This window comes from Apodemus sylvaticus, chromosome 9 (assembly GCF_947179515.1).
Source record: "Apodemus sylvaticus chromosome 9, mApoSyl1.1, whole genome shotgun sequence".
NCBI classification, from domain to species: domain Eukaryota; kingdom Metazoa; phylum Chordata; class Mammalia; order Rodentia; family Muridae; genus Apodemus; species Apodemus sylvaticus.
In genome coordinates this window covers 33,786,392-33,813,794 of record NC_067480.1, presented here as the reverse complement: position 1 = coordinate 33,813,794, position 27,403 = coordinate 33,786,392, and the positions used below count along the sequence as shown (strand labels likewise).

The window sequence follows — 27,403 nt, the reverse complement described above, 5'->3', positions numbered from 1 at the left end:
GGGGGGGGGGGTGGTGGTGGTGTTGTTTTCTCATTAAACTTGTTTTAGTAGGTCTCAAAATTCTGTGATAGTTTTTATTTTTGGTCAAGTTATTTTCATTAAAATGTACTGATTTTGAATACTAATAACTTAAAACTCACACACACACATAACTCACACAAAGTAGTACACAAAACAGCCTCCTTGCCTTCCAAAGGTTTTATAATACATTGTATCATTAACCAGTTTTTTACTATTAAATTTACGTGGCCATTTGAGACAAATAATTCTGAGACCATTCTTCACCACTGATTCAGATTGGGATGGCAGGTGCTAAAAATAGTGTTCATTTAGCCTTCGGAGCTTTCTGAGCAGACTTGGTTCCAGCTCCAGCAGCCTCCTTGTTCACAGCTTTGAGGCCACCCACAGCAACTGTCTGCCTCATGTCGTGAGCAGCAGAAATGACTCAGTGGAGGATAGTCAGAGAAACACTCAACACACAGGCTTGCCTGGGACCATGTCAACAATGGGCACATCACCAGATTTGAAGAATTTAGGGCTATCTTCCAGCTTCTTACCAGAATGACAATCTTTTCTTTAAGCTCAGCAAGCTTGCAACTATATTATCTTTCTGACAATCCAGTCCAATAGTATAGCCATCACTCATTTGACCCAGATTGTTCAGGAGAATCACCTGAGCAGTAAAACCAACAGCCTCCATTGGTGGGTCATTTTTGCTTTCACTTGCAATGTTGTTACAAAGATGTTGATCCAACATCTTTGACAGACACATTCATTACAACGAAGCCCATATCCCCAGGAAGAGCTTTGCCCAAAGCTTCTTGGAGCATTTAAGTAGACTTTGCTTCTGCTGTGACAGGGACTGAAGCAAAGGGAAATACCATGACAAGGTTTAAGAACACCAGTCTCCACTCTGCTCACAGGGACAGTACCAATACCATCAAATGTATAGACATCACGGAGGAGGTCTCAAAGGCTCATCAGTTGAATGAGTTTTGGGGGAATAAAATACAAAGCTTCCAGTACTGTCATCCCACTGACGCAACCATCCTTGGCTGGCTTTCCACCTCTTGATCCATGGAATATTAAGCCCTTGGCTCCAACTTGCTGTCACCTATCAAACCAAAAATTGGCACAAATGCTACAGGGTCAGGATTGTCGCCAATTTTCTTAAGGTAGATACTGACTCCCTTAACAAATTTGTTCATATATCTTTAGGCGGTAGGGTGGTCCAGTGGGATCCATTTTGCTGCCAGCAAAAATGATCTACTTCACATACTGAGCAAAAGCTCAAAAGGGCATGCTCATAGGTCTGGCCATTCTTGGAGATACAAGCTTCAAGTTCACCAATACCAGTAGCAACAACCAGAACAGTACCGTCAGCTTGAGATGTGCCTGAAATCATGATTTTATAAAAATCTCTGTGTCATGGGGCATCAGTGATAGTCACACAGATTTGCTGGTCTCAGATTTCCAGAGGGAGATGTAATGGAGGTACCATGTTCTCTCTCAACTTTCAGTTAGTCCAGGACCCAAGCATACTGGAAAGTGCCTTTTCCTATCTTGGCAGACTCCTTTTCAATTTTTCTATGGTTCCTTTGTTGGCTCCATGACATCTGTAGACACGATGGCCAGTCACAATGGACTAGCCCAAATCTATGGGTCCAATAATGACAATGTTGATATGAGTCATTTCCTTTCCCATTTAGCAGTGGTTTTTATACTATCAGCCTTCTGACAGCAATAGCTTGGGGGTGTATTTATTATTAATTTTATTAAGCTTATTACTTTTAAACCTCCTTATTTGACCCAAATATTTTCTGAAATTTGGGTCTGTATATCCAAATTTATTATGAAACTTAAGTAGAACAATAATACCCTATAAGCCCATTCAAAAATCAAGAAATTATACCTTAAAATGACCATTCCCTACCAGGACAGGGAAGCAGGAGTGGGTGGGTTGGTGAGCGGGGGGAAATGGGGGGGGCAGGGGGAATGGGATAGGGTGTTTGCAAAGGAAAAACCGGGGAAGGAGATAACATTTGAAATGTAAATAAAGAAAATATTTAATAAAAAATGACCATTCCCCCTGTCTTTGACACATATATTCCCATTCTTGTATTCCTCATCTTTAAGTTAGCAACACCATTTGTGTGATTGTACACACTAGAGTCACGTGATACATCCCTAAATCTTCCAACTTTTTGATAAGCTCCAGATTCTCTGCACACTCCAACCCTTTGATCCTCACTGCCTCTGCTCTGAAGCAGACCACCATCTTTCACCCAGATGACTGCTACCGAGTCATCTCCAATCCAGCATCCATTCTGATCAGTTCTTATATCCTCCTTTGTTTCTTATATAGACCTTCCTCTAGGATTCTCTCTCTCTCTCTCTCTCTCTCTCTCTCTCTCTCTCTCTCTCTCTCTCTCCCTCTTTCTCCCCCCTCTCCCTACACACACACACACACACACACACACACACACACACACACACATATACATATACATATACATATACACACCCTGCCCTGCACAAGCACACATGCGAATCATCCTGCATTCTTCTTTCTAATGTTTGAGTTATCAGTCTTCCTCACCCAGAAACACCAGAGAGAATAAAATCCGATCTCCATGACAGCCCCAGGCTGGCCAACACAGAGCATGTGTCAGTGAGAAAGTGACTTGCAGGCTGGGGAGATAGCCCAGTACTTCAAGGCTAGGCTCACAACCAAAAATATATGAGAAAGTGACTTGTTTTCACTTGATTTCCTTTCTCTTTTCCATCTTTTACACACACATATTCAGCTCTATTACCTTTTTTTCAGAAATGTTACTTTCATTCGCAATAAGAGAGAACAGCAGATCTTAGCCATTCTGGCCGACGTAAGATGGGACCACAAAGTCATTTTGATTTACATTTTCCTGCTGGCTAAAGATGTTGAACATTTTATTGGTTTTTTCCTCAGACATTTGAGTTTCCTCTGTTGAGAATTTTATATTTAGATCTGTACCCCATTTTTAATTGGATTATTTAGTTTGCTAGTTTCTTGAGTTCTTTACATATTTCGGATATTAGCCCTCTGTCAGATGTGGAATTAGTAAAGATTTTTTTCCCATTCTATGGGCTACCATTTTGTCCTATTGATGGTGTCCTTTGCCTTACAAAAGCTTTTCTGTTTCATGAGGTCCTATTTATTAATTATTGATATTAGTGCATGAGCTATTGGCGTTCTGCTCAGGACATTGTCTCCTGTGTCAATGATTTCAGGGGTATCCCCCACTTTTTCTTCTATCAGGTTCAGTGTTTTTGGTTTTATGTTGAGGTCTTTAATGTACTTGGACATGAGTTTGTGCAAGGTGATAGTTATGAATTTATTTACATTCTTCTACACACTTAAATCTAGTTAGACACGCACCATTTGTTGAAGATGCTTTCTTTTTTTTCCATTGGGTGAATTTCATATCATGCACCCCAATCCCACTCATCTTCCCCTCCCCTCATACCTGCCTTCTACCCTTGCAACTTTCCTCCAACAGAGAAAAGAAATCTCATTGTGGAAGCTGTAGTGTGTCACAGTGTGTCCCACAGTATACCATTTTGTCCACACTTCTTTGCTTGCAAACGCTCATTGCAATGACTCATTGGTCTGGTACAAGGCCTCTGGCTTCTACTGCTCTATCGATACTGGATCCTCATGGGGACTCCTCTCAGATATACTGTTGTTGCCTGTGTCATGGAGATCCTGTAGCATTGTATCTGTAGGACCAACTTTTTTATATACTCCAGCAGTTTATGGATGGTGTAGATGTTGGATGGGCTGATTCAAAGCCCTGGATCTGAGCCTGAGAGGTATCTCAGCTGGTTAACATCCCTGCTCTCCCACTCTTATGCCCCTGAGTCTGGCTCACCAGCAACCCTGCATCCAGGACCAGCTCTAGTGTGCTGCTAGGTGATGTGCAGGCTCTCCCAGGTGCTATGGCAGGTGAGGGGCAGGGCCAGCTCTCCTGCTCAGATGATCTCAGCCTACCCTTGTGCCTACCCTTGGTGTCAAAAGACATCTCCTTCTTGCCCATGTCACTACATGGCAGACAAGTTACAGGCCCACCTCTCCCACATTCACACCCTTGGGGCAGCTCACCTACAACCCCCAGATCCAGGGCCAGCTCTACTGTGCTGCCCAGGTGAGGTACAGGACCTGGTCTCTAAGTGCTGCAACTGGTGAGGGATAGGAACAGCTCTTCTGCTCTCATGATCCCAGGGCCAGGTGTCTTGTATATCACAGTATGAGGGCAGAGCAGAGAAGAGTTTATATCTTCCTTGACCAAGCCATCACACAGGAGACAAGGGGTAGGTCCGTGTCTCCCACGTTCAAATCTTCAGGGGCTGGCTCATCTGCAACTCTAGCAGTGTATGGGACCCACTCTTCCAAGTACTGCAGCTAGTTAGTGGTGGGGTCAGTTCTCCTACTCTTATTCCCTCCAGGGCCAGATCTTCCACAATGCCCAGGTAAGAAATGGAGCTAGTTTTGCACAGCCCGCAGACATCAACATATCCCTGGGCAGTAGCCCAGACCAGGGACATCCACCTGGCATTTGCTGAGAACAGACCCCTGCTGCTGCACAGCCATGTACTCAGACATGGTCTCCAGTGGCAGCTCAGGCCAGGGCCCCACCATGGACCCAGGTGGCATCCCAGGGTACTCACATCAGGTTGTTCCTCACTACCCTCAGATCTCCAGTTCTGCCTCTCGTCATTGTGCTCACATTCTTCTGTTTCTCTTCTATTTCTCCAACACTTACTTGCTCCTTTTAGTGCCATCTGGGTTCTCTGAGTATCTGGGGTCATCTCAGGAATAGTCTTCTGTGTTATATATGGACAAGGGTCATCTTGGGCATGGTCTGCCTATCCCTTCTTGCCCCACCCCCACAAGCCTGAGAGGCTTGTGGTTGTCTCAGGCTAGCTTTTTTAAAGGAATGTTAGTCTACTAATCATTCAGATGTTCATAAGCCAGAACACTGAGTATAGACATAGCCTTTCATTTTGCCACCTACTGATGCATATTGGACACAATAGCCACATCTCAAATGCTTCTAGGGGAAGCTATTTATGGCTTCTTTATAAAAAATCAAGTATCCACAAAGTGTAGGTTTATGTCTAGGCCTTTGACTCAACTCCATTGATCAAAGTATCTGTTTTTATGCCAATATGATGCACTATTTATTACTATAGTTCTGTGGTACAGTTTGAGATCAGGGAGTGTTATGCTTCTGGCAATTCTTTTATTGTATAGATTTTTTTTTTTTAGTTATCTTGAATATTTTTGCCTTTCCATATGAAGTTGCCTATTTATGAGACCCTTTTTCTCTACTACTGGATTGCCTTGTCCAGCCTTGATGTGATGGTGTGTACCTGGTCTTATTGTAAATTGTTTTCTCATGTGTGGTTGATAACCCTGGGAAACCTGCTCTTTTGGGGGGGGGTATATCTGAAGAAGGAGAGGGGCATGGGATAGGAGAAAGGTTGGGGCAATGGTAGGGAGGGGAACTGCAATCAGGATGTAATATATATGAGAGAAGAATGAAAAAATAAAATTAAAAAGAAAAACATAATAAACAACATAATTCTATATGTCCAAATCTATACCAATATTATAATAAATTTGGAAAACCTGAACAAAAAAGAGAACAACTGCAAGTAACATAAGAGAAAGATATATATGGATGTTTGATATGCAGAATCTAGATTCAACTGTACTTGTATACACACTTAAGAAGTGAAAGAAAGCAAGAAAGGTAGAAAGCAAGCAAGCAAGCAAGAAAGCAAGCAAGAAAGGAAGGAAGGAAGGAAGGAAGGAAGGAAGGAAGGAAGAAAGAAAGAAAGAAAGAAAGAAAGAAAGAAAGAAAGAAAGAAAAAAAGAAAGAAAGAAAGAAAGGGGAGGGATTGAGCCAGCAGGAATCAGGAGGTAGACAACAGGGACTGATGGGGACAACTGTAGACAAAAGCACAGTGATCATCTATATCACAATGTGATAATGCAACACACTTTTTTGAACACAACTTAAAAATTAATTCTAAATGATGGTATAATTTATAGAAAGTATCTTGTAACTGACCTACCTGGGCTTTGTAATGAAACTTTTCTTAAAACATAAGCAAAACACAAGACCTTTCCCATTTAGAGAAGACAAACAGAGATACAGAATTCTGACCATCAACTTGTACAACCTTTTAGTTCCCAGCCCATCTTGGCCTTAGACTCACCAGAACAGCCATTTTACAAAGTTTCCAGGTCTTGTTCATAATTCGCCCAAATCAGAACCTATAGGAAGTTAGATTTTAAATATATCCGAGCTCATTTGGAAAATGGACTAGTACTGAAAACCCCTGCTGTCTATAATCCCAGGAAGGCCTGGATGCAGAATTACTAATCAGACTGACTCATCCTAAGCATTATACTAATGAATTACTGTGACATCCCTCCCAGGGCATTGAAAACAACATGGTGCCTTAATTTAATTAAAACCAAAGTCCCGAAAGTTTCTTGAGACATAAATTGAATGAAGAGGCTTTAGGGCAGATTGATGGGAGACAGCAACTCTGGTGCCCTTGTTTCTGAACTGGCCAGTCACAAGCAGAAATACATCAAGTATATGATACATTACCTAATAGAACATCTCGTGTTCATGGTAGCTTCCCATCACTCTGGCAAATACCTAACACAAACTTCCTAAGGGATGAAAAGTCTGTTCTAACTCATGTTTTGAGAGATATTAATCATGTGACTTTGGTTCTGTGACAGGACAAGACATCAAAGCAAGATCACATAGGAGGAGATGCTGCTCACCTAGCGGTCAGAAAGCAGAGAGAGAAGAGGCTCGTGTTCCAATATCTTCTTGAAAGTCAGGCCCTTAACCTAATTTCCTTCCAATGGATCCCACGTTTTAACAGTTCTGCCAGTATATTACAAGGTATAAAGACTGAAAGAAATATACAGAGGCCATGCAATACAGTGAAAATGCTTTCAGAACTGAGACTCCAGGGTGAGTTTTTAATAATGGGATTTCAGAAGTAAGAAGGAAATAAAAAGGGCAAACATCAGGGACTCCAAAGAAGTATGTATGTTCAGCTAACATGGAACGGCTAGATCAAACCAGAATATAGAAAAACTAGTGGAAGCAGGTTAGCGTGGAAAGTGTTGTATTCCATAGCTCCCTGCAGCTACTACGAACTGGTTTCTGGAACAGAAGCTGAGGGATAGATGGGGAAGGGGCAAAAAGAATGAGGCCAAGAGGATAGTTTACCAATCGAGACCCCAACTTTAATAGCAGTCAGACCGTTTAACAGTTTGGGCAAGCCCCTCCCCCAAGACCCGGCTGAGTTCCGGGAAAGTCTTCTGGTGGTCCTTGGCTCTACTGCTCAGGCAGCTGGGTGGGTCACCTGCTTAATTCAGGAATCCGTAGACCTGGAAGAACAATGAACTTAACCTTTACTCTGAGCTTCTCCACACTAGGATAAAAATTCCTGCTGTAACCTACTTCCCTATTGTCCTTGGCCAATGTCAAGTTCCTACCATGTGGCATGACACCCCAATATGGCTCTGTACAGGAGAGTGTGACAAATAGAGAGGGGACTTCATAATGAAATGAGGGGGCAGAATGGGCTATGAGTGCTGAATCAATACTTTAACTATGCAAATCCAAAAGGAACCATTAAAATATGGTGACATTGTTTTGGGGTTATCTGTATTTGTGAATGAGGGGCCAGCCTGATTGGTTGCCCTATCATTCAATCAAGTATGCACAGTACTTTTATTGGTATTGCACACAAAATAGTAAATAAGACAAAGAACCTGGTATACTCAAAGCATACTAGGCAACTCTTTTTTTTTTTAAAGAAGTAAAAAGCTAAAATTATTTAACAGGTTAGCCAAGCAGTTTAGCTGCTAGATGGTGAGGGTCTGAAGTAGGACGTGAAGAACAGCTATAGAAATGAGAAATGAGATAGTAAACTTGGGGCTTAAAAATTCTTAGTGAAGTTTACAGTGAGGCCAACTAAGCCAATGAGCGTTTCCAGGAGGGAGACAATGAAATTGACTATTACAGAACTTAACTAATGACCTGTAAGACCCCCAAAAACTGAGGGTGCCCCAGCACCCCACATCCCGGAAGGTGACACCCAAATCACTCGCTAGAAATGGTCTCGATGCAATAACATGAGGATTTCTTTATTCCAGAATTCTGGGTTCCACAGTCGTACACCGCGTAGGGTTAGAGGACTGTAGACCACGAGTGCCGAATTGCGACAGCTTTTATAAGTTTACGACAAAGCCCTCGAATCACAAACCAATCATTTCTTAGCATGGAGAGGCCGCGAAATGTGAGCCAATCGATTTGTAGCACTCCATACTTGTTAGGCCAATCAGATTAAATTATCGGAGCCTGCACTCAGTGGACCAATTAGTTTCCTATTTTCTTGAATGTCTATAGCTGCATGAACTCTTGCATAGGGGTAATGGTGTAAGCAGTTTACAGAAGCAAGATAAGCTTAGCCCATTTCCAGTTACCTTATGGGGCCAGGATCACCTATTCAAGGCCTTTCTGCTAGCTCTAAACAAAGGGCAGGCTCTGGAATGTGACCTTTTACCTAGTTTCTAACAAAGCGAGATAGCATTTTAAACTTCTGACTTCTTGGGATCATTAGAGTTAGGCTGTATTATTTTCTATCCTTTCAGACCTTTTGAGGGAAGGACTGTTATTCCAAGTGGTAATAGACATAGTTAGAAAGTCCTAAGATGAGTCAGCTTTCTGACCATTCTAGTTAGTTTGTGACAACGTGCTATAAACTAGAATTACCTAGAAGGAATGAACTTCAATTGAAGAATTGTCCCCATCACTTCAACCTGTGGGTCATTTTCTTGATTAATGATTGATAGGGAAGGCCCAATCCATTATAGCTGGGACTGAGAAATCACCTATTATAGGGCACGTGGACTATGTCACCAGATGGGCATAGAAATTGGTAAAGGAAGCCAATGACCTTTGTTTCCTGAATATTTTCATGTCCTTTCCCAAAATCATATAATCCCTGGTTCATCCCAAATAAAGCCTATGCATTCACATCTACTCCCAATAAAGAAATATGAACAGGCTATGATCGGCTCAGAGAGCTGCTTCATCAAAGATCACCACAGGGAAGGCCTTTGCGTAAATAAGCCATGACACTAAGACTCCCAAAGAAGGCCTCTCTTTTCCTGCCACTCCAGGACTTGGAACTGGCTTCCAGCTGAACTAGGATTCTGCCCATTTCTGGACAGTACCTGGATATGTCAACAGGAGACCTAGAACTACAACATTCATTCCAAATCTCACTTTCTCCTTCTGGCCTGGCATACAATGGGCAACAGCACTCTGATGTCCTGAAAGAGAAACACAGGCTGCAGACCCTTCCTGGACTTTGCCTTGTCCTCTCTAAGCCAACGTGTCAGCAGCGTTCAAATACCACCACAGGAGAACCAAAACACAAAACCACAAACTGTGATTAAGAAACGAACAGCATAATTAAGGTGAAATCTTCTAGGAGTGTTTCCTCAGAGTCAGTGCATAAAAGCCGTGGTTCAGAGGGTGCCAAGATTGCATTTCAAGGTGGCAGCTAAACTTGGTAATGTCTAAGAGTCTCCCATGTGGTATTGAATATGAAGATGCAAAGGGGTTATAGAGAGCAACTGAGACTTAGTTCTGTGAGAGGCCAATGATGAAGGTGCAGCCTTAGATGCAGTAGAAATCCCAGTATTAGAGAAGCCAGGACCACGAGACAACCACTAAGGACATTGGTAGGTGTGGAGTTGAGCAAGTCTAAGTCTATTAGAAATGGTATGCATGTTATAGATAGTAAACCAGAAAATGGAGCTGCCAAAGGTCTTTGGAGCACAGGAGATTGTGAGTCCCAGATCACTGAACCCAGTAGACATTGAGATATAAGATTTTGGAACTAAACTGCTAGACTTGGTTTTTATATGCTGGTTCTTCCCTTTGGAGAATGAGAAAGTGCTAACTTATGTTTTGTTTGACAAAAATCTACAGTTATTTGGTATTTTAAAATGACTGAACTTGCCGGGCATGCAGGTGGTATGCACCTTTAATCCCAGCACTTGGGAGGCAGAGGCAGGCAGATTTCTGAGTTCAAGGCCAGCTTGGTCTACCAAGTGAGTTCCAGGACATCCAGGGCTACACAGAGAAACCCTGTCTCAAAAAAAAAAAAAAAAAAAAAAAAAAAAAAAAAAAAAAAAAAAAAAAAAAACAGCAACAACAACAAAAAACTAAAATGACTGAACTTATGACATGTTTAATTTTTTGAAAACTGAAAGACTTTTATATTGTGATGTTAACATGAGATCTTGGGGCTGAATAAGAAAGGAAAGTTTATGGTTTGAGAATGAAGTGTTTGTGTCAAGCTGATAAATGGTTAGTCGTGCAGGTTAGTTTTTATCAAGTTTACACTAACTTGAGTTATCTAGGAAGAAAGAATGTCACCCGAGGGATTTCATCTTGTGGATATGTCGGTGAGACATTTTTTGCTTGGTGATTGATCTGAGAAGACCAAGCCCACTGAGGATCATGCCACCCTGAGGAGGGGGACCTGAATTATATAAGAAAGCAAGCTGGCCACGCCACATGAGGTGAGCCTGTAAGCTGCCTTCCTCATGGTCTCTGCTTCAGTGTCTGTCTTCAGATTTCTCCTGAGTTCCTCAAAAATAGATCGTAGTAACACGGGAAGTATGACCCAAACAAACCCTTTTTGCCTTTTATTAGTTTTCAGCCAGTGTTTTATCACAGCAAGCTAGAGCACTGACCAAGACAAAAATTAACACATCAGCTTTGTCTGTGGAAGTCTTGGGACATTTCCTTGTCTAGGTCAAACACAAAACCGCCCTAATGGTGTGTATCAAGACACCTGTTAATAAAACTGTAATGGCAGCCTGTTTTTCGTACCAACTGGATGAATTTTACAATTAGCAATGACACACTATCTATCTTCATTATATCCTCTAAGTTTTAGATTGTAAAACATCACACAAACAATTATTCTATGAAATGAAGGTCATTTTTTAAAGGTTAGATCCAAGTAAAAATGTTGAGCACTTCAAACCAAATGATCCCAAATAACCTGGATCTGAACTATGCCATCAATATCTCTTAATTGTAAAAGATGGAGAATAGTTCTTTCAAATAACTCCACTTGAGCATACTTCTTTATCCTCTCACTTATAAAATGTTTGAGTCACACTATAAAATCAGGTGTGTGGAAGTCTTTCGTGTGGCTATTTTAAGTATGTGGTCATTTCCCCTTTCCAACTCAATATCCATCATCTAATAAACCCATATTGGATGAATCATGGTTACAGAGCCGCAGGCTAGTCTCATTCAGCAATCTCTCCAGTGAGCTATGAAGCTGAAGCCCTCCTGACAGCCCTGATTCCATCACAGTATATCTGCCAGGAAGTCCTCCGTATGAACATCTTCATTAAAAAACCCATTTGCGATGGGGTAAATACTGTAGCTACTCTCTTAAAAAAAATTGATTGGCTCAATATTATTCCAAATATTCATCTATTAAATTTTTGTCATTTTCATTGTTACCATTATTTCAAGTAATCTGATCAGGAGGGGGAGTATAATGCTTGAATAGAGAATAATCCAATGTGCTATAACCATTTTCTGCAAAGAAGTTTAATTTACTGAGATGGCCTCACAAGAGAAATTCCCTAATACTTTCAGGCAGTGTTAACAAATCCCTGGAAAGGACTTTTAGATAGATGGAGCTATTGTAGGTCAAACAATCCTATTAGGTAAGCACTACTTTTATTGCCAAGAAAACTAAGACCAAAAAGGAAGGCATTCTTCTTAAGGATACAACTTGCTTAGTTTTTGTTTTTTGTTTTCAAATGATTTTCTTTTATTGTTTTAAGTATTGCTAGTGTGGGAGTAGGTTTGTAGATTTGTGTACAAAAGGAGGTCAGAAGGGTATCAGATCTCCTGGAGCTGGAGTTATAGGCAGTTGTGAGCTGCCCAATGTGTGTGCTTGGACTTGTACGCAGATCCTTTGCAAGAGGAGAGTGTGTTCTTAACAGCTGAGGTATGTCTCTAGCCTATACAATGTGCTTATTTTACTTGAACCATGACACTTCAAACATATCATGTTGTTTAGCTCATACTTCCGTGTATAGCTCATATTTTTTGTATCATCTATAAAATTTCTGACAGGGTGCTGGGAATGTAGCTCAGTTGATACAGTGTAACACGTAACAATGTAGCATAACATTCACACAGCTCTGAGTTTAATACCTAAACCATATAAACCATGTATGTGTGTGACTATAATCTGAGCATGCGGAAGGGAGAGTCAGTAAAATCCAAAACTCTAGGGTACATAGTGGATTTGAAGCCAGCCTGGCCTCAAAAGAAAGAAGGAAAGAAAACAGATGGACAGACGGACAGACAGAACAAATGGAAGAGAAAGAGAAGAGAAGAAGAGAGAGAGGAGGAGAGGGGAGGGGAGGAGAGGGGAGGGGAGGGGAGGGGAGGGGAGGGGAGGGGAGGGGAGGGAAGGGAAGGGAAGAGAAGAGAAGAGAAGGGAAGGGAAGGGAAGGGAAGGGAAGGGAAGGGAAGGGAAGGGAAGGGAAGGGAAGGGAAGAGAAGAGAAGAGAAGAGAAGAGAAGAGAAGAGAAGAGAAGAGAAGAGAAGAGAAATAAGAGTCTTATTTGACTACAAAACTAAAAAGTAGGAACTGTCTCAAAGAAATGGATCACCACTCTCCTTTTGATTCAAGGCAGCTCGGTGACTCAGAGATGCAAAGCATAAAGGATAACTTGAAAAACAGGAAGCTGAGAACTCTTTCTTTATCAGGAGTTGGTAGCTATCAAAGGACCTTTGGGACAGTATCCCCTCTAGTCATTCCACAGTGCCATATGCAACTTACTTGGGCAAGTTAGCCAATGACAGATGCCGTCTAACTACCTCTAATTAGCTAAGAAAGAACTCCCTACTTTGTCGGGGTTTGGAAAAAACAAATAGAAGGGTTGTGAATATGAAATAGTTCAGCATAACTCCACCAAGAAGAGGAAGAAGATTTTTTTTCCCAACAAATTGTAAAAGAAGAAAATCTCATTTTAAAAAATCATCAAAGACCAATGATTGGCTTTGGCAAGTGCTGACGTTCCTGAGACCTAAGAATTACAAATAATATGCTCAAAAGGTCAGGCGTGGGAGGTGGACAAGCAAGCACGATAAGAAGGATACAACTCTGCAAGAATGAAGCTTGGTATAAAGAGAAAGGAGATAAGGAGACAGTAAAGCTGTCCTGGGGACTCTGCAAGAAAGCATCTCCGAGCCTCTCCCTTTTCTAGTGCATACCACATATCTGGAGACATTTATGCAGGCTAGAACATGAAAAACAAGAAAATCTGTGAGATAAAAGCCTTGTTAAAAACTTAGGAGGCTAGAGAGTTCATCAGTTAAGAGCACTGACTACTCTTTCAGAGGTCCTGAGTTCAAATCCCAGCAACCACATGGTGGCTCACAACCATCTGTAATGAGATCAGATGCCCTTTTTGGGTGTGTCTGAAGACAGCTACAGTGTACTTACATATAATAAATAAATAAATCTTAAAAAAAACAACAAAAGAACTTAGACAAAGTATTTGCTACTCTAGGAAGAAACAAAGGCAGAAAATAAACTGATAAAAACAAGTAGAGTGGGATGTACCACTGGAGTTCTTTAGATCATGTGCTATCTTTCAAGAAAAGAAGGCACACTGTACCGTCATTGGTTTAGTGCCATGGTGTGTGGTATTACTGTGTGTAAGTCATTACTTGATGGCACAGTAACAATGTGTGTAATTCATTGACTTGTCACATGGGCCAAGTTGCTTGACAACTTCATTTGCTTTCAGGATTCAATGTAGAGCTTATTTCTTACCACATTTGCCCTAATGTTCTCCTCCAAGATACCAAAGCCTTTGGGTTTTGTTTTTTTATATTCTTTATAGAGTTTTTTCTGCTTTGTTTGGCATTAAGAAGCAGTGGTCAGTGTAAATGCCCATTGTGAACATAATAGTTATAAAACCCCTTTGGATTCTGTAGGATGCTGAAGGCAATTTTATACAGCTCAGACTGCAAAAGAATGGTAGTGAAGACCCCATTCTCCTCATTAAGATAAATCACAGAAGAGGCTGGAGGACCTGGGGGAATTGGTTGATTTTAGCAAATAAGTAGGATATGATTTAGAATGTCTACTCCTATCATTTTAGTCTAGAAGCATGACAGTAGCCCAGGGCATAATTGAAAAAAAATAAAAGTTACTGCTAAATTATTCATCTGAAATTTTCGATGAAACAAGAAATTCAGTTTATTTTTTAAAAAACTGTTTGAATGTTTTAAAAATCATTTAAGGAAAATCTGATGTAATCATGAAATACCAAAGAGCCTTAAACAGTTGTCAGAATTTTGAAGTAGCTACAGCATTAACTCTCTGCTACAGGGGGTCTATAAAGCAGATGATCTTGTGAGGCTAATTGCTAAAATGTTCCTAATTTGTTTCCCAGGGTTTGAAACAGCTTTTAATTGCTGCTCTGTGTTTGATGAAAACAAAAAAGAAAGCCAAGCATGCCCAATTCATTCAGTGTTTTCAATGTCTAGCAAAGGCACCTATGCTGAAGCTTTGAAAGTGTAACCCTAAATAAAAACCCAAAAGGTAGGCCAAGACTTTAGTTGATGATTAAATTTGAGGGGACACAGTAGAGGCACTGCCAACATGACCACTTGTTTAAAGCAAAGATTTTTCTTGTAGATATGAGAGAGCAGGGGTGGGGGGAAGCAGACTAAACTTGCTAGCAGACTGAACATAACCAGGGCTAGGGAAGTGAGAGATTGAGACAGTAGACATGGAGAGATAGCAAGAGATATGGAAAAGAGCATATCAAGAACAAGAAGAGAGCACAAGATAGAGTATGGGAATGAGATGGTACCTGGGACCAAGGTAGGCAGAGGAGAATCGTGAGCCCAGCGAGAGCAGAGAACCGGTGAGAATAGCAGGCGTATAAGGAGGACGAGGAGCTGAGGAAAGTGAAGGGTCAGAAGGCAGGTACATGTGATACAGAGGGAGCCTGCAGGCCAGCATGCAAGCTGGTGTTCAGTCAGAGATATTTCTCTGTGGAGAGCCATATGTTCCGACTGCCAGAGGTATGGAAAATGACTCGTTTGAGTAAATAGGAACATGTTTCACAAGTTCCTTAGATATGCTGGCTTTTTCTAGCTTTTAGAAATCCTCTTATAGTCCAGATTGAGCTCATTTCTTACTACTTGGACTGTCTTCTGAAGATGGAGGAGTTGGAATTTCCTTTGGACATGATAATAGTGAACATGGACTTGTCTCTTCCTACAGACAGGGTTCTCAGTCTGAGCTATAGGCACTGCCATCTCTATCTCTCTATCTCTCTCTCTCTCTCTCTCACACACACACACACACACACACACACACACACACACACTTACATTAATTTTGTGAGAGCCATATTGCCTTAAAGTGGGTGAACATTTGGGGAAAATTAGTTCCATATTCTTCACAGTTTACAAGTAATACAATTTACTCTTCAGTCTAAAAGGAACACACACACACACACACACACACACACACACACACACGAATATAGATTTTTTTCCCCAAATGCCAAATTCTTAGAGATCATCATGTTTGCAGTTTCATGAAGCCTACGGTGGAAGTAACAAATGTGTCTGTCCTGTCCAACAAAAATTTTAAGTAAAACAGAAGAAAGAGTGTTTTAATCTATAGTCGATAAATCCATCTTTAAATATACACATGCAATAAAACAAAGTAAACAATGAACAGTATATAATAAATATACAAATCCATTATGGATTTATTGATCAATAATGAAATCAATAAAGGATTTTTTTTAGATTTTCCTGGAATTAAATGAAAAAAAAAAAACAATAAAGCCTCTAGGACACATTGAAAGGAGTTTAATAAGGGAAACTTATAGCTCTAAATGCTTACATTTAAAAAAATCAGACAGAGCAAAAATAAATGACTTAATGATACAACTCAAAAATTTGGAAAAATTAGAACAAACCAAATCCAAACCAAATCAATGGAAAGAAAAAATAAAACTCAGAGCAGAAATTAATGAAATAGAAACAATGCAAAGAATTGCTGAATCTAGGAGTTGGTTCTTTGAGAAGTTAAACAAGATTGACAGACCCTTCCTCAACTAAGCAAAAGAAAGAACTCACATTAACACAATCAGAAATCATTCATTACATTACAACATTGCATGTGACACAGACACCAAAGAAATTCATAATATTATAATAAAATACTTTAAAAACAAAAAGTAATTAAATTGGCTTTTTTTTAGATAAGGCCAAATTACCAAAATTAACGAAAAATAGATCAAAGACAGAAACAAATTCATAACAAATAAAGAGAATGAAATGGTAATAAAAAGCCTTACAGCAGAAGAAAGTCCAGAGGCAGATGGAGCCACAGCAGGATGTTACCAGACTTTTAAAATCAACAGCCAATCTTTCTTAAACAATGAAAGAAAAAGAGAAAGAGAGAAAGAGAGAAAAAAGAAAGAAAGGAAGAAAGAGAGGGAGGGAGGGAGGGAAGAAGGGAGAGACGGGAAAAGGGAGGGACAGAGGGAGGGAGGGAAGAAGGGAAAGAATATGTCCAAATTCATTCTATGAAACTAGTATCATTCTGATAACAAAACCAGGTAAAGACGCACATAAAAAAGAAATTTACAAGCCCAAATGTCTGAAGCACATAGACTCAAAGATGCTTAATAAAATACTTAGAAACAAAATACGGACATACAACAAAAAGACTGTATGGTTTATTGCACTATTGATTTGCATATGTTGAACCATCCCTGCATCTCTGGATAAAGTCAATAATGTAATAAATCACACAAGTGAACATGACGACAAAAATCATATAACCATCTCAATAGATACAGAGAAAGTGAGCCTTTGACAAAATCCAATCACAATAAAAGTCCCAGAGCACGGAGGAATAAGGAAAACACCAGCCATAAGAAAAGATATCTATATAAAAAGTCCACAGATCCAGCCTGGTCTACAGAGTGAGCTCCAGGACAGCCAGGGCTACACAAAGAAACCCTGTCTCAAAAAAAAAAAAAAAACCAACAAACAAACAAACAAAAAAAATGTCACAGATAACATGAGTCTAAATGGAGGAAAACTTAAAGCAGTCTCACTGAAATCAGGAGTAAGACAGGGCTATTATCCCCATTCCTTTTCAATAATGTGCACAAAGCATTAGCTGGGGTAATAAGGTAAAAGAATAAGTAAGAGAAACATATTAAAAGGATACAATAGTAAAAAATTGTCTTGCTCTCCCTATACCTATACAAGAAATCCCAAAAATTCTACCAGGAAACTTCTAGAAATGATTAATAAATTCAACATATGGCAAAATACAGAATGAACATGCAAAAACAAATAGCTTTTCTATATACTAGTAATGTATATATTAAAAAAGAGATCATAGACATACTTCCATATACAATAGCCTCAAAGAAAATAACTATCAATAAACTAACCAAGGAAGTGAAGGACTTCTATAATGAAAACCTTAAATCTCTGATGAAAAAAAAATAAAGATGCTATAAAAAAATAAAGATGCTAGAAAATGGAAAGATATTCCATGCTCACAGATTAGTGGAATTTTGTTTTTTAAAAAAGACCATTTTATGAAAATCTATTTACAAATTCAAAGCAATCCCAATCAAAACTCCTACCTCATTCTTCACAGAAACAGAAAAAACAAAAAAAGACTATCCTAAAAATCTACACAGAAGTACAAAAAATCCCCAATAGCCAAAGTGCTCCTGAGCAAAACGAATGATCCTGGAGAGATTCCCATTCCAGATCTTAAGATATACTGCAGAGCCATAGTAATAAAACATAATGTGGTGATGACACAAAGACACATATGTTGACTAATAGAACAAAACGGAAGACTCAAGCATGAGCATGTGTAACTACAGCTATTCTGTATACATATATAGTTTAAATAGCTGACAATGCTTCTCCCTAAAGTCACAGACTACCTGACAAAAAACGGCAACAGCAGGCATGAGGAGTGTCATTGGAGATATTGGTCAGAATTGTCAAAGAGACTCTCAAACCATTGTCCATTGCTGTTGCCCTTGGTTTGCTTCCATCCAGCTAGCGGTTTCAGGAAAGGCCCTGTGGCTGTAGAAACCATCCACTCCAGGCAGGATCCAGAGGACCCAAGATGGAGCTCACCTGAAAGCCCACTCTCTAAGGACTAGCTTTCATAGGACCAGAAGGTACACTAAGAAAACTTACCTGAAAGAAAGCTTGGGAAAGCCCCTAGATTTACATATGAGATACCATGGCGCTTTAATTTCTTTTTTTTATATATATATTTTAATTTTTTTTATTTACATTGCAAATGATTTCCCCTTTTCTGGGTTCCCACTCCCTGCAAGTCCCATAAGCCCTCTTCCGACCCCCTATTCTTCCATCCACCCCTTCCCACGTCCCTGTTCTGGAATTCCCCTATACTCTTGCACTGAGTCTTTCCAGAACCAGGGGCCACTCCTCCATTCTTTTTGGACATCATTTAATTTGTGGATTATGTCCTGGGTATTCAAAGTTTCTAGGCTAATATCCACTTATCAGTGAGTGCATACCATCATCTTTTGAGACTGGGTTACTTACTTAGTATGATGTTCTCCAGCTCCATCCATTTGTCTAAGAATTTCATGAATTCATTGTTTCTAATGGCTAATTAATGTAAAAATTGTCATTTCAAAAGACCAACCAACCATTTAGCTATGTCAGAGTAAGACTCTTCAGGTTTAACTGTCAAGAGGCAGCAATTGAAACTTCCTAATGAGTTAAGAAGAATGTCTACCAAGCACTCCAGGTAGCTGACCTTAGGAGACTGGTGTTTGATCAGTATCCATAGCATCCTGCCTCTGAATGCTAATAAAAGGCAGCTCTCAGTTCACTTTTAAAACTCCAGGTACAAACAGAGACCTGCTGGCCAGATTTCTAATTAAGCCGAACAACCTATTTTGACCACAATACGATTTGTGTGCTTGTCTCCAGAGGCCCGTGATAATATTCTGTGTTCTTTTCATCATGTTGGGCAGTTATAGCAAAGTGGTATGGCTTTGAGATAAATGAAATTTCTTTCCTGAAGTGATGGAAACTGAAGTTGTAGACCAGGATGGCAGGCCCATTAGTCCTCCAGTGGGGACACTCTTCAGGTTCACAGACTGCTGCCATCTCATGTCTTGTTGTGGTGCTCAGAGGGACAGAGCTCTCTCAGAGTCATTTTTAAAGGACACTAATCTCATCCACAAAGGCTCAGCTTTATACCTTCCTAATCTAATCCTGTCCCAAACACCCCACCTCTATAGAGTTTAAATTTCTACTATGGATTTGGAGGACACAAAAACTGAATCATGATTTTCATAACACAGTGTCTCTGAACATGTACAAACATGTATATAAATAGTAAGTGATGATTTACACCAATAGTGATACGAAACTTTGCCTCTTAGAAGATATTATACTATTTTACATGGTTATCTCATTCAATACTTGCTGCATCTCTTTTGGAAACGTCTCTTATTCTCAGCCTTCAAATAGGGATTCTGAGGTTTTCAAGGATTAAAGTTCCCATGTTTCATAGTTAAAAATGGGTATGTGATTAGCTCTGTACCCCACTTTTTAATAGGGTTATTTGGTTCTCTGGGTTCTACCTTCTTGAGTTCTTTGTATATATTAGATATTAGCCCTCTGTCGGATTTAGGGTTGGTGAAGATCCTTTCCCAAAGTGCTGGTTGATGTTTTGTCCTTTTGACAGTGTCCTTTGCCTTACAGAAACTTTGTAGTTTTATGAGGTCCCATTTGTCAATTCTTGATCTTAGAGCATAAGCTATTGGTGTTCTGTTCAGAAACTTTTCCCCTGTGCCATGTCCTGAAGGGTCTTCCCCAGTTTCTTTTCTATTAGTTTCAGTGTGTCAGGTTTTATGTGGAGGTCCTTGATCCACTTGGAGTTGAGCTTAGTACAAGGAGATAAGAATAGATCGATTTGCATTCTTCTGCATGCTGACCTCCAGTTGAACCAGCATCATTTGTTGAAAAGGCTATCTTTTTTCCACTGGATGCTTTCAGTTCCTTTGTCCTGGGCAAATCCAGAGGATTCCCCAGCATGTAATAAGGATATATGCTCCACTATGTTCATAGCAGCCCTATTTATAATAGCCAGGAGCTGGAAAGAATCCAGGTGTCCCTCAACGGAGGAGTGGATACAAAAAAATGTGGTATATTTACACAATGGAGTACTATTCAGCCATTAGAAACAAAGAATTCATGAAATTCTTAGACAAATGGATGGAGCTGGAGAACATCATACTAAGTGAGGTAACCCAGTCTCAAAAGATCAATCATGGTATGTACTCACTGATAAGTGGATATTAGCCTAGAAACTTTGAATACCCAAGACATAATCCACATATTAAATGATGTCCAAGAAGAACGGAGGAGTGGCCCTTGGTTCTGGAAAGACTCAGTGCAGCAGTATAAAGGAATTCCAGAACAGGGAAGTGGGAAGGGGTACATGGGGGAACAGGGGCAGGGAAGAGGGCTTATGGGACTTTTGGGCAGTGGGGAGCCAGAAAAGGGGAAATCATTTGAAATGTAAATAAAAAATATATTGAATAAAAAAAAAGCCATAAAAAATGGGTATGTGAGCCTGAGAGCCTGGAAGATGACTCAGCAAGTCAGAACATCTGCTGCCAAGCGTGAGGATCTGAGTTCAATCCCTGGGAAACACATGGTTGAGGGAAAGAACACAGTCCCACAAGATGGCCTCTGACACACACACACACACACACACACACACACACACACACGCGCGCGCAAGTAATATTAATGGCAAATGTTTTTTTAAAAGTGAAAATAAAATTCAATTCTCGGTAGAGAACATCATTTTCAATCAGAAATGAGAAGATAATGATGATAGTTCTGGTTATTGGAGGCTGTGTATATGCATTTTTCAAGACTCTGTATTATCTGGAAGATACAAGACTTCTGTAGACACAATCTGGAATCTAGAGCTAAAGGTGGAAAATAAGCAGAAGCCCAGATGTCCAGCTTCTCTCCCAGTCATCCCAGCAACTCTCCTGTACACCAGCAGTTCTTCAGGAAAGCCCAGCTCTTCAGACACTCAGGAGGCTCAACGAGACTTTCATAACCACATTAAGATAAGATCTTCCCTTTATACTTATTCCTTCATAAATGCTACATTTTTTCTAGAGAGGGCAGGATGTGATGTATTACCACAAATTAAATATAGAATAATAGATGGGAATCCTGAAGTCATAAATAAAGCAAGTCATTAAATACACATCTCCCCAAAATGAAAATTAATGCTACGCTTAGGGAAATTTGGTTACTCTTTTAGATGTATTTATTTTTATTTTATGCATATGATGGTTTGCATGCACGTGTGTCTTTGCATTATACACCTGTAGTGCTAGTGGTGCTCTGAACAGGTGTCAGATGCTCTAGAACTGGAGTTACAGGCAGCTGCGAGCTGTCATGTTGGTTCTAAAAGTTGAGCTCTGATCCTTTACAAGATCAGCAAGCGCTCTTAACTATTGGGCCATCTCTCCAGCCCCTAGTTCACCTCTTATTCATTTGAAAATGCTCTGTTGACAAAGCATGAGTTTATTATTATTCTTTTGAAGAAAATAACAAGTGGACATTAAATGTTTTTATTTTAATATTTAATATGGAAAATGTTGATAGATGGAAACCACATGCAAGAACTCTTCAGCATCCTCAGTAAGTTGTACAAAACCGCTCAGATTTAAGAAGTCTTGCTGTAGGCCATCAAGATATTTTAGCAGTAATGGTACTGACAAGCCCAATGACCCAAGTTCAATCACGAGGACCCATATGGTGAAAGGAGAAAAAACAATTTCTACAGGTTGTCCTGGGACACACACACACACACACACACACACGTATTAAAAAATGTGCTATGTTCATGTTACCTATTTCTATAACAGGATCTGGTTATATGAGTCAGTGTGTGGAAGAACCATAAAGAAAAGACTTGTCTACACCAAGTATCAACTGAGGGGAAAGAAGATTGAATGAAGGAGCTCTGAGCAGGAGAGGAAGCACTGAGCTACAAGTCTGTTCCATGAGTAACTAAAGGTATCATCTTTAACGAATCGTTTGAAACCTTCCAGTTGCATTGTGGTGCTCAAATGCACATCTAAAACATGACATGTTCATATGCAAAACATAATTCATGTTGCCGTGTATGTTCTGAAAGCATAAAATAGAAAAAAAAATTCCCTCTCTCATTTTCTCATAGTCAAATAAGGCCCACATGGATGAAAGTGTTAATGCAAACCATAATAACTAAGACATATTTATATAGGAGACATTTTATTTTAGTTTTAGGATGAGGAGATACTTTCTCCGCTTGATGATAAGGAAAACTAAAAGTACCTAAACTGTGGTTAAAAAAAATAACTATTAAGGATAAATTTATAAAAATAAACCACTAAAAGGAAAAATATTGAAAACATTTTTTTAAAAAACCAGGAAGACATTAATTGATTAGAAGATAGTGTTGATCTGACAGTAGACATTCTTTTGGTAGTTATTAGTTAGTTATTTGGTTGGTTCGGTAGGTAGGTAGGTAGGTAGGTAGGTAGGTAGGTAGGTAGGAGCGGGTATGTTCACATGTGTGTCTGTGGAAGCCGAAAAAGGAATGAGAGTTTCTGGAACTACAGTTACAAATATAAACTATTTGATATGGGTACTGGGAAATGAACAAACTCCTTTCCTCCTAAGGAAGGGGAAGTGATCTTACCCATAGAACTGTCTCTCCCGAGCTGGAGAGATGGCTCAGTGGTTAAGAGCACTGACTGCTCTTCCGAAGGTCCTGAGTTCAAATTCCAGCAACCACATGGAGGTTCACAACCATCCATAAGAAGATCTGATGCCCTCTTCTGGTGTGTCTGAAGACAGCTATAGTGTACTTACATATACTAAATAAATAATCTAAAAAAAAAAAAAAAAGAACTGTCTCTCTCTCTCCTCACACAAGTCTTTCAAATTAGTGAAGAATTCAGTGTAATTCCTAACAAGATTCCAAATGTATTCTTACAGAAATTAACAACCAAATTCTGAAGTTCATATGGAAATTTGAGGAAGCCACTAAGGTTAAAATAATATTGAATAAGAACAAAAAGTCACACTCCTCATACTTGTTTGACTTTAAAACTTACTACAAATTGTACTGCCCGAGACACTGTGAAGCTGGTGTAAGAACAGACAGTCATAGATTAGGTGGGAACCAGGAGGGAATTAGGAGTTCTGTGAGTTTGGGGCAAGTTTAGGTTACACAGCAAGATTTTCTCCCTTGACCCTGAATAACAAAGAGCAAGGAATAAAGACTCCAGAAATGAACTTATGCTCATTTGGTTTTGACAAGCATCCCAACATAATTCAATAAGGAAATAAATGCCTTTACAAGAAATGATGCTAGGGCAACTGGATCTCCATTTATAAAATAACAAATTGGTACTCTTACAGCATATCAAAAGATGTGCTTGAAATGGTTCAGAGACCATTGTTACAGCAAATGTCACAGCAAAAATTGCCGAATTGTTAGGAAAAAATAGCAGTGAATCTTTGTAAATTTCAGTTATATGATTTTTTTTGTACAGATGACACCAGAGGCGCATCTGAAGAAAGAGAACAAGGATATAACTAATTTCAATTTGTATTTGCTTCAAAGAGTACCAAGAAGAAAGTGAAAATGACAACCAGAAAAAAATTGTAGGGAAAAAGTTTTAATTATTTATCTTTAAAGAGTCTATTGCTCAAAATGTAGAAAGAACCCTTATAAGGCAACAATAAAAAAAAAAAAAAAACAGCATACTTAAAATGGGCAAAAGACATGAAAATAGATTTCTCCAAAGATACACAGATGCTCAAAATGCACATTAAAAGATATTCAACATCATTAATGAGGATGATGCAAATCAAAACCACAGTAAATATCATTGCACATCCACTATAATAGCTAAAACTTTTCAAAGACATGTAGACAAATTAGAAATTTTACCAGTGCTGGTTGTCTTACTTACTTACTTTTCTATTGCTGTAAAAAGACACCATCATCAAAGCAAAGCAACAGTTAACTAGGGTTTACAATTCCAGAAGGCGAGTCTGTGACCATTATGTCAGGGAACATGGCAGCAGGCATAGCTGCTAAAAGCTTACATCTGATCTACAAGCATGAAGCAGAGAGTTGGGAGAGAGAAAGAGAGACAAAGACAGAGACAGAGAGGGGTGGGTGGGAGGACAGGGGAAGAGAAAGGGGCTTATGGGACTTTCGGGGAGTGGGGGGCTAGAAAATGGGAAATCATTTGAAATGTAAATAAAAAATTATATCGAATAAAAAAAAAAGACAGAAATAGAGAGAGGCAGAGAAAAAGAAAAAAGAGACAGAGAAACGTTGAACTAACTGGCAATTGCCTGTGCATTTAAAACCTCAAAGCTTGGGGCTGGAGAGATGGCTCAGTGGCTAAGCGCACCGACTGTTCTTCCAATAGGTCATGATTTCAAATCCTAGCACCCACATGGTGTCTTGCAACCATCCGAAAAGAGAAAAGACATCTGATGCTTTCTTCTGGTGTCTGAAGACAGTTATAGTGTACTCACATATAATAAATAAATAAATCTTTAAAAAATAAAATAAAACCTCAAAGCTTACCCTCAGCAAAGCACTTCCTTCAAGGCCATATCTGTTAATTCTTCCCAAACCAGGACTAATCATTCAAATATGTGATCATATGGGAGCCTTTCTCATTAAGACTACCAAACTGGTAGGGTTTGAAGTAGTTCTACCATTTTGGAGAAAATAGGTTGGTAATCCTCAATGTTGATTCTACAGGTTAAATATTGAGTTACTATGTGGCCCAGCCCTTCCTTTCCAAGATGTTTACCTAAAGGGAAGGGAAGTGGTTGTTTCTGGTTTCTTTGGAGACTCAGTTGTGACATGTGATGTTTTTCTGGAAGTGGTCTTTTTTTTTTCTTTTTTTTTTTTTTTTTTTTTTTTTTAGTATAGAATAGAGTTTATTTAGGGCATGGAGAGGGGAGTTAAGGGGGTGATAGAGGCAGAGAAAGGAGAGAGTAGAGAAGTAGAGGCTAGCCATGACCACGTGGAGAGAGCAGGGAGGGCAATGGGGAGAGAGGAGAGCCTAAGAAGCCAAGAGGCAAGACAGAGAGAGACAAGAGGGAAGTGGTCTTATGAGAGGATATTTTTGCTGAAACAGATACTTGGGAGGGTGTTTTGTTAAGAACAGACACATGATGTTTTTTCTGGAAGTAGCCTGGAAAAGGGGCATGTGATGTTTTGCTAGAGCATATAGAGAACACATGATGATTGAAAAGGGTATAAATACAACAATAGTGGATGATACTCTGTTGTATTGGTACATCTTACCATTCTTTGCTAGTTATTGTTGGACTTTGCTGACACTGGTCTTCAATGACGCTATATAGTTTTGGTTTCCCTTACCATTCTTTGCTGGTCATCACTTGTTGTGAATTCATAGAGAGAAATGCCACCAAAGATCTTTTGGTGGTGTTCAGGTGGCTTCTTGGACTCAGGTGATTGCCAGAGCCTTGTGGTTTCTTCTGGATCAACCTGATGTTGCTGATTTTTGAATGATATTTAGAGTGGATTAAGCTGCTGCTTCTGATTCACATGAACTGAACTGCTGATATCCTGACAATGCAGATTGGATCTTCTCCAAAGAACTATTTCTAAACAGGTCATATCCTTCTTTGCTCTATTATCTTTTTATTTCTACTACCTCTGGAGGGTGGTGGGCTAGAAGGGAGGTAAAAGTATTTAAAAGCCCTTATTAATAGTTGGTTTTGAAAAATCTAAGCCTACAGAGAGTAAGACATGACAAAATTCAAATATATATATATATATACACACATATATACATATATATATATATATATGTGTATATATATATATATGTATATATATATATATAAAGATGCTTCCAAGCAGCAAAATTTACAATAGACATGACATACAAACAACTGTCAGTTGATGAATGCATAAACAACTATGTTGTTACATTCATATTCTTGAATATTACTTGACAACCCAAAGAGATGATTTAAGACATAAATGAGTCTTTCAGGCATGGTTAGTGAAGTATCCCAGATGTAAAACAGATGTTGTGCTGGCTCATACACATACCTTCAGCTTTGGAGAAAAGAACAATGGTGAGTTCAAGGATGGTCTGGGCTATAGTGTGAGATTCTAACGAAAAAAGCCAAATAAGACAAGAATAAAGGCAGACAAAAGGTGGTATGTCTATTATTCCATTTATATAAATTGTCCAAGATAGAAAAATTAATAAAGCAGAGAATAGATTGATGATTCCATGAGCTCAGAGGAGGAAGAAATGAGAACTGGATGCTATGCAGTAGAGCTTCCTTCCAGAGTAAAGTAAGTCTTACAAAGTTAGATAGATGGTAATAATGGTTGCCCGACTCCATAAATATGCTAAAAATCTACTGAAATGGTATGCAAATTATATCTCAATAAAGATACAATAAAATACAAGTTTATAAATGAAGAAACATAATTTCATAAGAGCAAAATCCAACATTTGAAAGGTAAGACGTAATTTTAAATAAAGGAGAAACAAAATATGTAATCAGGTACTAATGTCTTTAGTATACATAAAGGACACTTGTAGTCAATAAGCCAAACCTGAATGAAAATGGGCAAAACATATAGCATACGGTTCATAAATGAAGACAAGTAATGATAAACACACTTAATAAAAGTGAAAATTAAAGTGACATTTTTGCTTATTAGCTAGGCTAGGATTACAAAGATTCTTGGATGGTGAAGCATAAGCCCTCTCACACAATACCTTGGGAATTTACACTGCTGCAGTTGTCTTCATTTGCAAGCCTATTTGGATTAGAAACTCTATTGTTCCTCAATTAACTCCATCAAACAGAAGCTACAAGCATTTTAAGTATGGATTTAGTAAGTATCTGTAAAATTTCAACTTTGCTTTTCCAGTGTGGTAACTAATTATGATCCGACATGGACCACCTAGTTCTTCCTCTAAACTTAAAAAGGTTAATGCATTTCTGTGTACAACAAACAGATTAATGAAGGAAAACTTTGGAAACTTTCTTCCACAAGATAATGGCCCTTACTCGGCATAAATAAATGCCAGACGAGA

The 27,403-nt window shown here is 39.2% G+C and overlaps 1 non-coding gene and 1 pseudogene across 1 annotated transcript; both read right to left on the bottom strand.

Moving 5' to 3' along the window:
* Window positions 1-325: 325 nt before the first annotated feature.
* On the bottom strand, window positions 326-1,705 carry LOC127692468 (elongation factor 1-alpha 1-like; annotated as a pseudogene).
* A 3,270-nt stretch (window positions 1,706-4,975) lies between these two features.
* Window positions 4,976-5,104, bottom strand: LOC127693148 (small nucleolar RNA SNORA17). Its single transcript, XR_007979623.1, has one exon. It is a non-coding gene; the product is annotated as a small nucleolar RNA SNORA17 (small nucleolar RNA).
* Between the last annotated feature and the right edge of the window lie 22,299 nt (window positions 5,105-27,403).